Here is a 19,236-nt window from a genome sequence, read left to right as displayed (position 1 = left end):
ACTAGTATTTTATTTTATTGAAATTCCTTTTTTTGCTCAATATAATTGTTATTTTTTCAGCTAACCTTTTAGGGAGTTCAAATCAATTTATATCATACTAGACAATGGAAGTCCGAACTAATGAAATTCGAAGTATTTTTGAGTACTGAATTCCAGTTTCAACAAAAAATTTTATTCATATTTTTTCGATAGCAGACAATCGCCGAACACGCGGACCACTTCTAAGTTTCAGTTTCTCACCAATAAACTACTCGACATATGTTCGAGACGAATGTACCAACAAAACAAAATTGAAAATCCCTAATCGAATGTTCGTAACCCGCGAAGTTTGAACATTCACCTTATTATTTGAACAGTTCACGTACATGGAAAAGAATATACAATAATTTCATAAAGTGAAATGAAAATTCAGTGAGATTTAAAAAAAAATTTCTCCGACTGACATTGAATGTCAATTTCAGTGACATTTATCATCATAGAAGTGACATTTTTAATGAATTTCTCGATGCCTAGGTGTTGAAAAATAACTTTTTCTGCCTTTTTCGTAATGTTGTTCTTCATAATCACCCAAAAGATAAAAATACTTCAATGAATTGACCATAAGATGATCTAACTGTACTCAATTTTTTTTGAAAAATGTAATCAAAGACGGATAGTCATGAAAAATACAACAAAATTCAGAAGGTTGTCAATATTAAAATTTAACTTTGCCTTTTATTTTCATGCAGGCAGAGGGTAATACATTTCATTTACTTTTATGTGAAATTGCAACACGAAAATCATGCAGTTTATTATTATTTTTATTGAGCAGTAATTCACAACACAACAAAAAAATATTTTTTGAATGTTTCCTACACTAAATTAGTCAATTTCTACTAATTTTGGGGTGATAAAAACGAAAATAACAATGAAAAATTTTTATTAGCTCTGGTTTTTGAGATACACAGTACTCAATCTTAAAGAGTAGTTATACTATACGTGAAAAGTGAAAGTACATAAAACAATATTGTTATGTTTCTTTTAGAATATTTTAAGTACAAAATTAATAAAAAAAAACATTATTCTTAGTGTTTTGACAAATAAAAGAAGTTTGTACCACCAAATTTCAATTAAGTCCATCCGATTCATTGTAAGATCGCTGTCGTTTAGCTTGTCTTTTATAAAACACTTCTGGAGCATCCCTACACACAGACCAGCAGTAGTCTGCAAGCATTGCTTCATTCCAACGGCCCTGATATCTCTGTTCCATTAAGGCAATGTCTTGATGGAATCTTTCTCCATGTTCGTCACTCACAGCTCCACAGTTTTGTGGGAAGAAATTAAGATGAGAGTGAAGAAAATGAATTTTTAAGGACATGTTGCATTCAAGTTGGTGGTAAGCTTGAAGAAGCTCTTCAACCAATGCTGTGAAGTTATCATCTCTTTTGTTACCTAAAAACCCATGTACAACCCCCTTAAAGGCTTCCCAGGCTCTTTTTTCATTTCCTGTTAAAATCATGTCAAAAGCAGGATCATTTACGATTTCACGGATTTGAGGCCCAATAAAAATGCCTTCCTTGACTTTAGCATCACTCAACCTGGGAAACTTTGCTCTCAAGTACTTAAAAGCTTGTCCTTCCTGGTCCATGGCCTTCACAAAGTTTTTCATCAGTCCCAACTTAATATGTAATGGGGGAAGGAGAACATCCTTAGGATCTACAAGAGGCTCGTAAACTACATTTTTCTCATTAGGGTTTAGGTCTCGTGTAGGCCAGTTCATTTTTTTATAGTGAGATTTTCTATCCCGACTGTCCCACAGACACAAAAAACAACAGTACTTGGTGAACCCTAATTGCATTCCTAGGAGTATAGCAATGACTTTCAGATCACTACAGATGTGCCACTTGTGTTGTTCATATTCGATTGATTGGAGAAGTGTTTTCATATTTATATACGTTTCCTTCATGTGAACTGCATGACCTATAGGAATAGAGGGTAGCTGATTTCCATTATGCAGAAGTACAGCTTTTAAGCTTAGTTTTGAAGAGTCTATAAACAGTCTCCATTCAGATGGAGTGTGATCCAAATTCAAGCAGTCCATCAAACCATTAACATCAGAACAAACTACGAGGTTTTCTTTTTTCTCAAAAAAAGGAAGCAAATCTTTTTGACGCTGTCTGTACTGAGATATTTTCACATCATGTTTTAGAAGATTCCACTGTTGTAGTCTTGACCCTAACAGCTCAGCCTTTTCCTTAGACAAGCGAAGATCTCTTATAAGGTCACTCAACTCTGCTTGACTAATTCTGTGCGGATCACTAGACCTATCGCTTACCTCAAAATCAGGGTCATAGGATGTAGAAGGATGGGTTGCTCCTTCTAAACAGTCTTCATCACCTTCCTCTAAAATTTCATAGTTTTGGGGTGGAGAAGGGACTGGCAAATTGTCTGAGTGTGGTACAGGCCGAAGAGCAGATGGGAGATTAGGGTATTTAACCGTTCCTCTTTTCTTCATAGATAAACCTTGCTTAATGGGAGGAGTTAAGCAGAAATAACAGTCGTCTGTATGATTGGTAGGCTCACGCCAAACCATAGGTACTGCAAAAACCTTTTCCCGGTTTTTATTTTTCAGCCACTCTCGCAATATGACGGAACAAGGATTACAACATATATGAGGAGCCCATGATTTATCTTGGTCCCCAACTTTCACACCAAAATAATGTTCATAGGCTGTCTTAACGATAGGTGTCATTTTACGTTTCTGAGCCTTAAATGTTATTTCACCACATATATAGCAAAAGCTATCGACAGAATTTACACACTTTCGAGGCATTTCAGATCAGCACTTAAATTAATTTAAAAATCAACTTCACACGATAATTTCAATAGCAACCACGTGCGTACAATTGACAAACTCACATAGGTTATGTTTACTACTTAAGAACAGCCGATGAGAGGGGTGTTATGTAAACAAACATGTGTACCAACTGTTGGTGATGAAATATTTCATTTGTTGAAAACTCAATATACATATATATAATATAATGATACAATATCTTGAAAACAAGAGCTAATATATAATTTTTATGGTCACTTTCGGTTTTAACACGTGGAAATACATTAAAATCATCTACTTAATTTCAACCCCGAAACAAAAACTTCGTTGTGTTGTGAATTATTCATTCTTTCCAGCGAACGTATTCTGTGATAAAGTGATTGAGAAAAAAAATTTTCTATCAGGTGTTTTGTCCGTTTCAGTGAATATTCATCCGAAATGAAAAATTTTCATTCAATCTAGTGATTTTGGACCTATTTCACATACTCAATATAGATGAAATGACATTGGAAGTCACCGGAAAAACATCAGACTACCAATTCATTTCTTCCAAAATATTCAATTTCATAATTTTTTATTGAGTTTCCCTTGAAAGCGTCCATAGGTAATTAAAAATTATAACAATAGGTAGACATATATACGAATATAAAACTTAATAGGACATATTGTATAAGGATGTTCCTATCCATAACTTCTACTTCTTTATCAATCTGCTCATTGTAGCAAATTACTTTATTGAAATCGTTCTAATCAGTTGGAACGATTGAAAAAGAGGTTTATCAAATTCAACTTTCATAAATGAATTTCACAAAACTTTGACAATCTAGCTCATGACCAATAGAACTTAAAAAACGATTTCAATTCTCTCATTTGGCAAAATCGCTCGTAATTTCTGGCCCTTTGTCTCATTTCTATTTCCTGGAACTGAGGAATACCAGACCTGATAGGAAACTGATTTGAATCACCCACAAAAATGAAAATATAGAATTTAAAATCTTCTGGAATTGAATAACATTTACAATATTGTGTGCGATTTCCATCGGTGTCCTATCAGGATTCGAGAAAGGAAACAGTGGTAGTTCTCAAAAAATCACCCAAAGGAAATATATTTTCATTTGAAATTCATGTATTTTTTCGAAGTTTTGGGCAAAATTCATAATAGAAAGTTTTATAAAACTACCTTCATTTCATTGAAACCAAGAAACATTTCTGGACAAGTTTACCAAGTTGCCCTCCACATTGAGTTCATTTCATTTTTTCTGTTGCAAGGTAGTGAAAGTCAAAAGTGACTCGTGTAACCCCCTGAATAACATTTTCTAGATAATTCTTTGAGAGAAACATGTTTTACAAGCTAATCCAGTATCGACATAAATGATCTGAAAAACGTTTGAATCGTTCTAGAAATATAGGCTTGCCAAGACCTCTCATTTTCACTTTGCTGAGTGCATAAAGTTAATTCCGTTCCAAATAAGACTTCTTACAGTCAAGTATAAACCCTAATTAACTGAAACAAGAAACAACTGATCATGAATAAATCTTCTTCATCCAGGCACAAGCAGTCTCTTATTTTATTAATACCGCTGTTAGAGACGGCTGCAATAACGCTGTGCCATAAATCATACAGTTAGCACATATTCGCACATAAAGCTCTCTACCCTTTCGAAGTTATAAAGACAGCTATGACGTTACTACCTGAACAATGAAGGAGCTCATACATGGGCATTCATTACCAACGTGTCAGCGGTTACTTGATGAGACGTGAACTTCCGAGTAATATTCTGCCTCGCGATTTTTCCGGAACTGGAATTCTTTGATTTCACGCCACATTATACTCTTTATACTCTTTCAGTTGAGAAACTGTCAAAAGAATCCCTCCGAAATAAATAGGAATAAACATTTCGTATTATTTTCAGAGGATACTTTTACTCGTAATTGAAAATTCTGAATGAAAAACTGGGAAATTTTAATTGTTTGGTGCAGGATGTTAGACCTTGGAAAGTTCATAGATGATAATGATACGGTAAAAATGAAAGAAGAGCCAATATTCTTCCAAGTCCGTCTCTCCTCGACTGTAAACAATCATGCAGTCATGTCAGGCATTGAACAATATTTGTTTTTCCTTCAAATCATATCATATGAAAAAACAACAGAATTGACACAAAACCTGTAAGACTCATTAAAAATGTAATTTTGTTTAGGACAAAACACAAGCACTACAGGAACATCCTTTGGGTGGCGATTCACGTTAGATATTAATCGCTGGAGATTAAGCTTATAAGGAAAAACGTTCTCAGGAAGTTTATTCCACATAACCACAGCTCTCCAAATGAAGGAGTTCTTAAACAGTGAAGTTCAAGGTGTACTGAGTTGAACCTCAAAACGATGAGCAGCCACAATCCGTCACATATTTCTGATATGCACCGCTCTTGATGGAATCAAATATGCCAAGTCACTTGAACACCTCCCGTGAAAGTATATATAAGAGAAAGACAAATCTCCAACCTTTCTTGGATGTTCCAGACTAACAAGGTTGCAAGTGATGTTGGTATCTTCAATCAGACGATTGGCTCTTTTCTGCATGAAATTCAACAGCTTTAGGGTATGCTCAGGAACGAAGCTTCATACATGAGAACAATACTCCAAAGAAGGTCTGATCTGAGCTTTATATAGCATCAAAAGTTGCTGTGTACAGTTTTCTGTTTCGAAACAGTGTTCCAAGCTCAAGAGAAGCAGCCTTTGCAATTCCAAAGACATGATTGTGTCAAGACATACTGGTGTCCATTTCAACCTCCAACAAACTTATCGCAGCAGACAGCAGAATTGTCTGTCCTGACATTATTATATTCGGTTCGAAGACATTTATCTTCTTGGAGAAAACTGATGCATAGGTTTTTGTGGCATCAAATTGCACCTGGGTACTTTCACCCCAATTCGAAGCCACTTCTAGATCCTCATTAAGATATGCTATCTTCTGCTGCCTGTGAAGATGTGCATCCGCAGCTGATGTCCTGGAATCCAAATGAATGACAGTGCAGGTGTGCTGTCGTCAACAAAGCAATATATTGTTATCTTGGTTTTATCCAATAAGTTGTTGATATACAATGAAAAGAGCGTTAAAGACGACGTGGATCCCTGGAAAATATCGGCGTAATCATCTTCAAAAGAAAGAATAAAGTCTTGAAGATGATGGCTCGGTGATTGAAACACGTGTCGAATGTTCAAAATAACGGTTTGGTGTTGGGTAATATTTCTGACCGCTGCCAATAAACTGTTTCCAATATCTTTATTAGTAATCGATGAATACAATCTTTGGACATACGTGTTGTGACAGTCGTTGACTTATATTTGCCATGTTATTGATATGTTTTCCTGACGGGTTGAAACAATAATTGATTACACTATACAGTAAAATCAATTTCAAAATTTCAGAAACAAGCTCTGAACCAGGTCTATTCAGTTTTAAAGAATGATCTGAATATTATGTAATTCTAACCTACTTTGGTGATACTACTAATAATATCGCTCGCGTTTTAAGAAACAAAGAAACAGACGTAGCTTACGAAACAAATAATAAATTGATTTGTGGTTCTTTTCCGAAATTTCATATCGAAAAAACCGGAAGAACTTTTTCAAAAAAAATAAAAGAGCACAGAAGTAGTTCAGTATCGATTGACTCAGCCTTATGGAATGTTTAGAAATCAATAGACGTGAAACTTCTGGATTATTGCTTGATGATCAGATATATTTCAATTGTTTCTCTATTTCGAATTCAGTTAGCAATGGGGAAATTGGTATTTAAGACAGATTCAGAAAGTAGATTAAATGATAACTCTGGTGAAAATCATATACAATACATTATTTCCCAGTCTAATGAGTTGTTCCTAAAAAGGTAAGTAGTTCAGGCGTATACAACAACATGTATACAATTTTCAGTTAGTAATAGTCATAATGGTCACTATAAAAGTATGACACAGAATGTGTACAAACAGTATTGTGTTGCCCGAAGATGCTATTGTGTAGCGAATGTTGCGGTTTTTGTGAAATTTCAAGTAGAAATCTCATATTGAAGTTTTTTTTTGAACACGTCATTGTATCTGTATCTGTAGAGTAGGAAGGGTGAGTGTGAGCCCACGCGCTTAGGCCTCAAGTGACCCATTGTACATCCTCCCGAGGAGTTGTCCTCCTAGGTCATCGTCCATCCTGTCCTTTCCAGGAAGGTGGACAGGTCGCTGGGAGACATCTCCTTTATTTCGGCAGGTGTAGGCCAAGACTCACCGAACACACACTCTCTTATTGACGATAACTCCGGGCACTCGCACAGGACATGCCTAACAGTCTCATCTTCCTGTTCACACATCCTGCATAGAGGTGTGTCCACTAGCCCCCTATTATGGAGATGTTTCCTTAGTTGACAGTGGCCAGTCAGAAATCCTACTGTAAGGCGTAGATTTTTCCTGATCGTCGCCAGATATTTCTTCGGAGCCAGCTTCCCAGGGTCGCCCAAGGTGATCCTGGCATGATTACATCCTTTGATTCCATCCCATATCTTCAAGGATTGAACTAGTTCCGCAATTGTCGAAGTCATCAAGCCGTGGGTGCCACTGGGTCCTAAAATTCTCAGTCCAGCCGCTTCCTTGGCTAAAGAGTCGGCAATGCTATTACCTTTACTCCTGTTGTGCCCTTTAATCCACTTCAGGATAATGTTATTATCTACCTAGGCTTTGGCTAAATCTTGGTGGCACTCTACTACTATCCCTGTGTGTCCGCTATCCGCTATGTGTTCAAGGTTAATAGTGCTTGTCCGCTATAAGTGCAGATTGTTATGTTTTTGCCAGAAATTCCTTTCTTGGTTATTTCTTTTGTGGCCAGTTTTATTTGGATCACGCTGGTATTTCTTCCCATTCCCCACTCAATCCTTAGGCTTAGTGATCTGGAGTACACTCCACATCCTGAGCCTTCTTTGGTTTTTGAGCCGTCTGTATAAATCCGTATTGCATTAGTAGCATCTGACTCTGTGCTCAATTTGTATTTTGTAAGGTTCATTAAACACAAACCTGGGTTCAGTTGCATCACTTGTTGCCTGCAGCAGAGGTTGCGCAGTCAGCGCTTCCAGCCATAGGTTCAGCCTCGAATGAGCCATTCCTACTTCGAGGTTTACACCAGCCGCGCGCAATCGTACCATGGCCATTAACTCAACCTCCTCAACATACATATCCATAGAGGTCAGACCCGTGATTAATTCCATTGCCGCGGTTAGTGTTGTTCTCATGGCTCCTGTGATGTTTGAACAAGCCAGTATTTGATATAACTTTTGAATGGCCGTTGCTTGTAGAACTTTCGGTTCCCATGCAATGGCTCCATACGTTAACATAGGTCTTATTATTGCAGCCTAGAACCAGGTGACCACACGGGGTTAAAGAACCCATGCGCGTCCCACTGTCCTTCGACATTGCTCATGAGCCACGTATGCTCTTTTTGCTCTACTCTGTAGATGAGACTTCCATGTTAGCTTCTTATCAAAGATAGTACCAAGGTATTCCACCTCTACAGAGAAGTTTAGTTTGCTTTTGAAGATTTCGGGAGGTCCGTTAAACTTCTTTTCCTGGTGAAAAGGATCATTTCAGTCTTCTTGGGATTGATCGACAGTGAGTGTTCCTTACACCATGTTTATATCAATTTGAGCCCATCCTGCGCTCTATCGCACAGTGTGTTTACAAATTTGCCGGTCTGCAAGATAACTATGTCATCTGCGTATAATAACTATGTCATCTGCGTAAATCTCATATTGAAGTGTGTTTTTTCAACATGTCATTATATATTGGGTGTTTTATATATGAGAGCAATCCTGGTGAATATAACCTGCTACTATTATTGGTTTGTATTTTGATATTTAGATTTCTAGCAAAATAAAGACATATCGTTTACAGTATATTCCTGGTAGACCCTGTAGAAATGCATTAACACTGAAGCAGAACGTAATGTTTGATGCAGTTATTTTTCCAAGCAACAATACGAACTCAATTTCCACACCATTATAAAATAATGACCAAAGGTATAATTTTATTGAATTTACTTCGTGTTCAGTAACTGAATAGAATACAAAAAGTATGTCTGAATTATTTGAAAGCAGTCACTTCACGTGTACACATGTGAGTTCATTTTCACGAACACCGAAATATGAATAATGCATAATATGCCTTTTTTGTGCGACTGAATAACAATGAGACATTTTTATACACGTTATTTTTCTCCTGCGAGGAAAGCCATTGTTTTGGTCCACTATAAAATGTTTATAATTATACCATTCCATGCAGATGCCATTGTTCTCTGTGCAGTATATCGTTATGTGGTTTTTTTGTTATTTCATCAGCACGGTTTTATTGAAAAAATATTATATGGTCCCAAAATATCAAAATTCAAGACTAGTTTACTCAATTGTTTATAAACATACGAGTCATTGAATTCACAAAGAGTTATCTCAGCACATTTGTTAATAGTTGAAAGTTTCCACATACTCAACTGATAATTAAAGAAACTTAACTTACTCATATTCGCATGAGAGGGAACAATACGTTTCGTACAATGAATGCCACCTTCATATTCAATTTGCTACCTCGAAAGTTATCAAACAATCAAACAATATATATGCTTTAATATCGGAAGATCAGTATCTTATTGACAAAGCCTTGTGAAAAAATAAAATGCATGTCATAAAATATAAGAAATACAAAATACGATACATGAAATAAAATATAAAATATACAAACATACAATTTCACAAAAAGAACATTAAGAAGACAGATGAGTTCAGGTGAACAATGAAAAATTAAGTAGAATTTACAGGTTATCATTGTATAATTTATGGATCAAGCTTCTTTGATTAAAGGATCTTTAACTGTACTTCTCAACTTCGTACTTCGGAACGATATCTGTGCTATTTTCAAGAATTTTTGAAGGTGATTATATACTTCAATACTTTCATAAATCAGAGAATGCTGAGTCAAGGTGAATTTTGGAATAGGTAAGTAAGTAAGTTCTGTCTGGTGTTGTGACAATTTGTTCCGGGAGTGTACATGCTAGTGTACATTTTGTATAAACAGGTGACAGTTAATATTTTGTTGCTGATGAATGAAGACTTGCAGTGATCTCTCGGCTTCGACTCCGTAAGGTATATCAAAGACCTTTTCTGTAGCATAAATATTGTATTCTGTAATATATTACAATGGTCTCAGAAACTTATTCCATAGCGAATATGAGATTCGATTAATGCAAAGTGAGCCATTCTAGCTGTTACTCAGGGATTTGAATTAGGCCCACTTCTCCTCTGATATATGCGAACGATTTGTGTGAAGAATGAGATTACAAAAAACTTAGTTATGCTAATGATTAGAATTTCTCTTCTTTGGTGAAAAATATTCATTATTGGGAGAATATGGGAGTACGAAGTCAGCTAATCTGTAAAAAAATCCTAAACATTGTCATATGAAATTATAGGTATTGAAATAGAGCCCTTCGATAAAATTAAAAATTCAGGTATCATTTTTAATAACAAATTCGGTTCCACTGAAAATTCAAAGCTAAAGGTAGCACAAGAGTTCAAATTCTATTACATATTTCATATGTAATCAGAAATTGTAGATACTGCACTGAATTGCAAAAGCTTCGGAAACATTGGTTTACGCCGTTAAAATATTCAGAATTGCACATGCTAATATTGTCTGATTGTTATGAAAGAGCCATTGAGAGGCTTCAGAGGAAATTTTTGAAAGTATTTATCCTCGAAATTGATGGTACATATCCAGAAAAAAACCAATGGATATTCAGACTTCAGGTTGTTATGTTAACACATATCCAGAAAAAGAATAAACAAAACCTTTTTTTGAAAAACGAATCGACTTTCTTTCAATATTGGGGGTATTTTTTAAGAAAACTTTAAAAGACTATTTTAATGAGTGAATCTACAGAGATTTGAAACCAAATGAATGTTTAAATTTCACAATGGATCTGCTCTCTGGGCGTAATGAGTACTATACTTCAGTGTTAATAATACTTCCGGACTTTGACAATTGATAACGGCCATATTGTTGAAGCTACATCTGTCAAATTAGTTGTCAGTTTTTCAGTATGTTTTGCCAAATCACCATGGACGGATATTGCATTCAACAACACGGGCAAACAATAAAATTGTTTTATCGAAATATTTTGTTCTAGCAACGTACCGCGCTCTTCGCCCAATTTACGGTAGCCTTAATCGTCCTACCGAAAAGACTATTCGCAATGTGGTGGGTACATTCTGATTCAGTGGTTCAGTGAACGATCGAACAACATCCATAGTTTGACTAAACGCAAGATCTACCGAAAACATCGCCGCTATCTGTGAGAGTATGCAGGAGAATACGAGGCAGTTGATTTTGTGTCGGTTACAATAACTCGGCCTTTTGCAGACCACAACTTGGCCAATTTTGCGTCGTTACTTGGGCCTGCGCCCGTACTAAATTCAATTGTCACAGGAACTGAAGGTAAACGACCACGTTTATTCTGAATGATCTCTAGAGTAGATGGTAACTGACTCAATTCTTGTCTAAAAATCATCTTTAGCGATGAGGCCGATTTCTGGATGAATGGCTACGTTAACAAAGATAATTGTTGAATTTGGAACGACACCAATCCACATGAGATGCAATAGCGTCCAATGTGACCCGAAAAAGTAACTGTTTGTTGTGAATTTTGAGCTGGCGGGGTCATTGGTCCATACTTCTTTTAGAGCGACGTTGGCCAGACCATTACTGTTAACGGCGAGCACTAAAAGACGATGATTACCAAATTATTTTGTCCTGAATTGGATGATATAGACACAAACGACATGTGGACGTGGCCATCTCACGTGGAGGTTTTGTGAACTGGTCAACGAGATTATGCGATTCGACGCATAATCTCGTGGGGTATATAACTATATACATATTTCGTTCCTTAAATGATTTTATACTGCTGCCCGACCCTGTTCAATAAAAAGTACAATCTAAAACAGAAATAACCTTAGAAATAAAAGAAGTCAATTCCACAACACCTGAATTATTGGTAAAGGCATAACAGCATGCGTGCAACTCCTAAATGGGGCAAAAACACATCAATCCATCTAGTTGGCACTGGAGATTAGTCTATCTTGACAACTCCGTGCCGCGGAAATGAGTGTAATAAGTAAGTGTGTCCATTTACCGCACTGAACCCAATTCAGAACGCCTTTTAGAAGAACATTTGTGACGCAGTGAATTACAATATAAACTGAAATGGAAATGTTCGTTGGGGCCAAAAGAACTAGAAACACGATTTTTATATCGTTTATAAAGAGATACGCGGAATAATTTCCATGAAGAGAATTCAATTGAAATAATTTTGACATCTTTCAAATTTCATGGTTATTTCATAAAAATAATTCATGATGAATTATTTCTCTCTCTTGTTTCTGAAAAATACCGTTCAATAATTAATAAAAAGTTTCAAATGAGACAAAATAACGTGACATGAATGATCAATTTGCTTCAAAAATGCTCTTTGGACATCAAAGATAATAGGTTCGAGGATTTCCGTAAACAATATTCATCTTTCACTTCAGTTTTTGCTGCAAAGCATCTAGATGAGTTCTCTTCGTAGGGTAAGATGTTATCTACTTTCAGGGGTGTTCTTTTTAGAATAGTTCTATGGTTCAGCCTAGCACCAGTGATGAGACCTTGATGGGTCAAAACAGCGCTCTATTTGGTGTTGAATCACAAGTTCATCCCGTTGTCTTCCGAAAAATTCTGCAGTGAAAGACAAGACGAATCTTGTTCGAAATCGAAACTTAACTTTACAACTAAACATCTTTGGGAGAATCGTTTTTCTATAATATTGGAGGATTGATTCTTCTACGGAACCTATGGATGGTGCCTTTCTAGGGTGAGGTGTCATCACCTTCGCTTTCAGGATTGTCCTTTCTAGGACAGTTGAGTGTCCATTAGTTCAACTACTTAACGTGCTATTTTTCGATAAAATCAGCAAAAACTGATAACAAACGTCATTTAGAAGGACATTTACGATGTGATTGGTATTGATATATAATAAAATATATTTGTGTAAGAGCAATTTTCCGGGACTGTCGATTTTTCCGAATCATGAATTTCTTTTGTGTTCAGAGAGTCGAGGACCCACACTTCTATCTATGGTTCCAATGTAGATCGACCTGCTACAATAAATCCGGTATGCCTTGGGTGTTGCAAAAGGTTATCTGGGTTTTATTTAGTCTGAATATCGATTCCATGTCGTGTTCTCTGAGATATTCCTAATCCGTCCTGTAACATTTTCAACATAAAAAGGAAAGCTTTTTCTTTGACCAGCCTAGCTGGGGTTACTTTGACTTTCTCTCTCCTGGATCGTATGGCCCGCTCAAATTCTCCTTCACTGTGTCAGTTCCCTTTGAAGGCATTCCTCAGGTGATTGAGTTCCTCAGGAAGACTTTTAGGTTCACAAATACGTCGTGCTCTCTCAACCAACGTTTCAATGCCCCTTTTTTTTTGTTGTGGCTGGTGGTAAGAGTTTTTGTTCAGTTACCTGTCTGTGTGTGTTGGTTTCCTGTATACTCTGTTGCCCAATTTACTATCTTCTCTCTGTTCAACAGAACAGCCAAGAAGGCTATAGTCCTTCGGGTTTCTCCTTCAATTATTGTAAATTGGATTTTTGGGTCCAGTGAGTTAAGATATAAAAGAAATTTGGTTGGTATCTCTCAACATAGCGCAGCCTACAATATGGTTTCACAGCCCTTCACTTTAAGTCTCGTTGCTCGAAATATTTCATGAGAAAGTTTGCCACCGCCAGACTCAATGGACTGCCCCTTGTAGTACAATACGTTTTATCGTAAAAATCATCATCCCACTGAGTATAGGTTGATGATGAACAATGAACAAAGAAGGCTGTTATATCTACTCCAGTATCTAACTTCATATCTCTACTTTTTATAAAGTGCTCTGTCCTCCAAGTCCTCTGTATTTCTTATAAATTGCTGCATAAGAGTTGTCAAGTATTTAGCCAACTCATAAGTTGATGAACCTACCGCATTTACGATAGGTTTAAGTGGATTTTTAGTAAGCCATAAACGTGTTAAAGTTGAGGTGAAGTTTTGCTACGATATTTTTTTGGATAACTTACAAAGACGAGCTGGAAAAGGACGGCGGAGTTAACTGCACTTATACTTCGATTTGGTCACATCCGAATAGATTTACCACCTTGTAATAATACTTTCTATAGCTATGACGCGCAAGTTGAAAGATAAGAACTTTTTGTCGTATTCCTTGGCCCTGGTTTGAGTCATTATACTTCTTGCGCTTAGACGTGCCGGTCGAAATAAAAAGTGAATAAAATAAACAATAGGTAAGAAAGCAAATGAAAAAAGTTTGAAAAACTCAAACGGAAAATGAGAAAACTGGAAAAAGAATTTGACATCAGCTCAAGTAGGTAACTGTTATAATTAATTATCCCTCTTCTAGGCCAAATCGAGTCATCACAAATGGAAATTAACAGCAAGCACACATACATTGTTGGAGCTCTGTTATGAATATTAGGAAATACCAATAAATTAAGAAATAGACAATGCTGAGTGAAGTGGTAAAATAGTACAAAACAGCAAGCTCACATGTGAAATAGACATTGTTGGAACTCTGTTTTAACATCGATGAAACAACAAAGTAAAACCTACTTGTAAAATAGACAATGTAGGGTGATAATTCTTGCTCAAGTCATCTTTGCCTTGTCAATTAAACAAGGCGAATCTTGTTGATATCAATTCGGTTTTGTATTAAATAATGATAAAATACGCCATGAAAAAACATAAAGAGACTTTTTTCTTTTCTCTCATTTATAGGTTCCGATAGTGAATCGAGCATTGAAAGTCATAGCCACAGCGATAGCCGGCATGAGTCACATGATGATGAACAAGTTGTTTCCGAGAGAGAAGACGTGCGAGAAATACTGGGTGAAAGACCAACGAGTGACAAAATATACGGACCCGAAATTTCCAACGAACTAGTTTCACGATGGGAAGTTTACATTGCACACGGATTTAAAGAAGAAAAAAGTCAGTCTGGTAGAGGGTTATGAGGTACCACAAAATTGCCAAGAATTACAAGCGCCTAGCTTGAATCCAGAACTAACAGCTCTCCTAGCGCCATCAGATGTGAAGAAGGACAAATTTTTGTCCGACATTCAATCATTTCTGGGCAAGGGCATTAGTGCTTTAGGATTGGCACTGTCCTGGTGTCTAGAATCCAATGAAGGAGGGGGCGTGGACAATAAGGTATCAAAATTAGTTGATGCGGGAAAAATTATGTGTGATGTTCACTATTCACTCTCTAACCATCGTAAATTTCTACTTTATCCCCACTTCAATACAAAAATCCAGAAAGTCGCTGCCAACCAAACTCCAGATAAGTTTTTATTTCGGGAAAATTTTGCATAAAAATGCAGAGCTGCAAAAAATTTGGAGAGTGCGGTGGAGCAAATCAAAGCTATCCCTTCGACCTCTTCGGCAACATACTACCAGCGCCCAAGTCGCAGAAGCAAGTGGAAGTCACAGTCAAAGCAGGTAGGGGGGAGAGTCAATCAGAAATAGCCTCAGAGACCCAGTTGGAGAAAGTCCCAAAAACCGTTAACCAACAGCAAAGACAAATATTATCGCAGACACTAGAGGTAAACAAGAAATATGCTGGCAGAATAAAGAACTTCTACAAAGAGTGGGAAAAACTTACGGATAATTCTTAGCTTCTTAGCTGGGTCAAAGGTTATAAAATACCTTTTGACAGAACACCATACCAACCTAGGTCTCAAAAATCCGTTAAGTTGAATCATGAAACCGAAAAACTATATTCTGCAAACATCAACTCTCTCATCAAAATAGGTGCTGTAAAGAAAGTGTCCAATTTTTATCACATTATTTCCTGAGAAAAAAACCTAATGGAGAGTATAGGTTCATTCTCAACCTGAAACAACTGAACAAATTCTTGTCAGTTCCACATTTCAAATTAGAAGATACTAGAATGACCAAACATCTCATTCCTTGCAACCATATACCTAAAAGACGCTTATTTCGCAATCCCCATATATAAAAATCATTAAAAATATTTGACATCCAAATTCAAAAGTTATTTTTATGAATTTCAAGTTTTATGCTTTGGGCTTTGTACAGCCCCATATGTATTTTCTAAACTCTTGAAATCAATTTTGCTACATCTCAGAAGCAGAAAACTGTTATCAGTTGCTTATCTCGATGATATCCTCCTTATAGCAAATACGGCAGACGAAAGTGAAGCGAACATAAAAGTTACATTCTCATGGAAAAATTAAAAAGCATATATATTTTCACCTTTCTCACTGATTCCAAAAGTTCTTAGAAAAATAGAGAACGATAATGCAGAAGTCATTATAGTTTTTCCAATATGGAAATCACAACCATGGTTTCCTAAACTAGAATTTATGATCGTTTCTGACATTTTCATATTTGAGCAAAAGCCCTCAGTACTTATGTTGCCTTTCAGGAAACCCTACCCGCTTTGGAGGCAGCTTATCCTGGGAACATCCATTTTATCAGGGAAGCCTTCAGCAGAAAGCAGATTCCTATACATCAGTTATAGACACCATGACAGCCTCAATGAGTCATAATACTCAAAAACAATATAACTCGACTTATTTTAAGTGGTGGAAATTCTGCAAGGGTGAGAAAGATATCATATTCCACCCAGAAACTAAAAATATCTTAGAATTTCTGAATAGCGAACTGGAAAATGGAGCAAATTATTCTACCATAAATACCAGCAGATCGGCTCTAAATCTGATTTCGGAAGCTGGGAAATGTAGTACAGTGGACAGGTTTCTGAAAGGAGTATTTAGAATCAAACCAACATTTCCCAGATTCAATGGGACCCAGAACCAGTTCTGGAGCACATAAGTAGTCTATTTCCACTAGAGTCCTTGGATCTGAAAAAATTAACTTTAAGGTTAACACTTCTTTTGGCCTTAGCCTCTGCTCAAAGAGTCCAGACACTAAGCACTATTCGTTTATCGAATATTCTCATTCTAAAAGATAGAATTGAAATTCGTATAACAGATATCCTTAAAACTTCCAAGCCTAAAAATCCACAACCAAGGCTACAATTTCCATTTTTCAGGGAAAAACCGGAACTATGTCTGGCCTCTACCATCCTATAATATATACAGAAAACAAAAAAGAAACTAATCAGCATTTATTTTTGAAAATTAAGAAACCTCACCACCCTGCCACGTCACAAACTCTGAGCAGATGGATGAAAGAGGGTTTGCGACAAAGTGGCGTGGATACTGCCATTTTTAAAGGACACAGCACGAGACACGCTGCTTCATCAGTGGCGAATAGATCGTGGACGAACATAGAACACATTCTTTCGGCTGCAGGTTGGTCTACAAGGTCAGATACCTTCAATAAATTCTACAACAGACCTTTGGTTTCATACGACTGTTTTGCGAATTATCTAAAAAAAGTATAAAACTATCCTCTAGTAATGAAATATTGTATTATATTACATTGTAATTTTCTTTTGTTTTTGCTGTAAATGTTTACATTTGGTGAAATTCGAGTATATACTATTACTTTCAATGTTGCATTACATATAATTTTTTCTCTACTCAGCGAAACATTTTTTTATAAAAAATGATGTTATGTGGACATTCATCGTCTTATAATCTTTAAACATCTACAAGGTGGTAAATCTATTCAGATGTGACCAAATCGAAGTATAATTAAGGATTAAACGACCTACCGAAGGAAGTTCAATCCAAATTATAGGAGATTGGTCACATCCGAATAGATTTTCATCCCACCCTTTATCATGAAACGAAAAGAGTGGCTTTCAGCTCAGGAGTGGATACCCGCCCTAGAGGCGATCTACAGCTCACAAAGTATAATGACTCAAACCAGGGCGAAGGAACACGACAAAAAGTTCTTATTTTTCAACTTGCGCGTCATAGCTATAGAAAGTAAAACTACAAGGTGGTAAATCTATTCGGATGTGACCAATCTCGTATAATTTAGATTGAACTTCCTTAGGTTAGTCGTTTAATCCTTAAATATTTAATAACCATTTTATGAATTTCGGGAAAGATTTCGCTACAAATCAGTATACTGAGTGGATCTAATAATTGAGTTATAGTGTTAGGAATCACACGTTGAAAGGTAAGACCTCGTTAATCCTTAGCTCGCACAAGTTTCGACTTCTGAGGGTTGTCGTTCGTAGGGGTGCGACAGCTGGTTAACGGAAAAACAGATTTTAAAACAGATTTTTTTTTAGTAAGGTAGCGGTCAGAAATTATCGACCAAGCGGAGGTATCTGATTTGAGTTTTATTAGAGATTTGGTTGTTGTTGTATTTTTGGGGTCGTCGGCATCGACTGCGTTGGTCAATAGCCTCGTGTCCTGGATAGGTGATGTTAATAACTCCTCGAGCTACCTAGGGTGCATCATGGCAATTCGCAGTTCGTCAGCCATGTATCGTTGTAGAATCATCCCAATATCAACTCGATAAGTTCTCTCGTGAAAAATATCTGGACGAGGTTGAGATCGAATTCACCTTCTGATCCTGACGTTGGTTGTTGTTATTTTCTTTCTGGAGTTTGTTTTGTATATTTTGTTGTATCATTCTTCTTTGTCAATTCATTATTGAATATAGTATCTTTTAACGTTTGAGTCCGGCTTTTATTTAGAAATCTAGCAGAATAATATTTCAGAAAGAAACGTCTAGGAATTTCTAAAAGATTTCTCCTCAACTGCAACTGAAGGCCTCCTCTTCACGCAGGAGGCCAAATTCAAGATCTTCGGAATTGCCTGGCATCCAAAATTTGATGTGGAGAAATCCGCATCTGGTGATAGCAGCTGCCAAATTTAATTTGACAAAACAATCACGGCATTACTGAGAGAGGTTCGAAGGGTGACAACTAGCTAAATAATTTTTTTACAAGTGTAGATAGACACTTAAATGAAATATTTATTGTAACAGTGGTGACGATACGTAATATCGTTACAATGGGGACAAATAAATAAAGAAAGTACCGGATTATTTCACTATTGAGCCCAGCTCTCCAAAGTCGTAGATTTACACTGGTGAGACTGCGGTGGGATGGTATACACTGTATCCAAGATAATAATGAACAGCATGTGGGTATCGGAAACGGTAAGTGATACGGGATCGATTGGATTAGAGAAAAGTAGTGCATCAATGTGCCTAATGATATGCCATTCAGAAAGTTTAAATATTCCAAGTAGTTTCGGAGATATCCAAGAAAAACCGAAATTTGAGAATTTCGTTTTTATTTTTTCCTAGCTTTATTTTCAGAGAAAATGTAAAACAAATAGCACTTTTCTGTAGCTAT

This window comes from Leptinotarsa decemlineata, unplaced genomic scaffold (genome assembly GCF_025532065.1).
Source record: "Leptinotarsa decemlineata unplaced genomic scaffold, Ldec_3_MD MMD2_tig00000576_RagTag_RagTag, whole genome shotgun sequence".
Lineage (NCBI taxonomy): Eukaryota > Metazoa > Arthropoda > Insecta > Coleoptera > Chrysomelidae > Leptinotarsa > Leptinotarsa decemlineata.
This window is presented reverse-complemented; position numbering follows the sequence as displayed.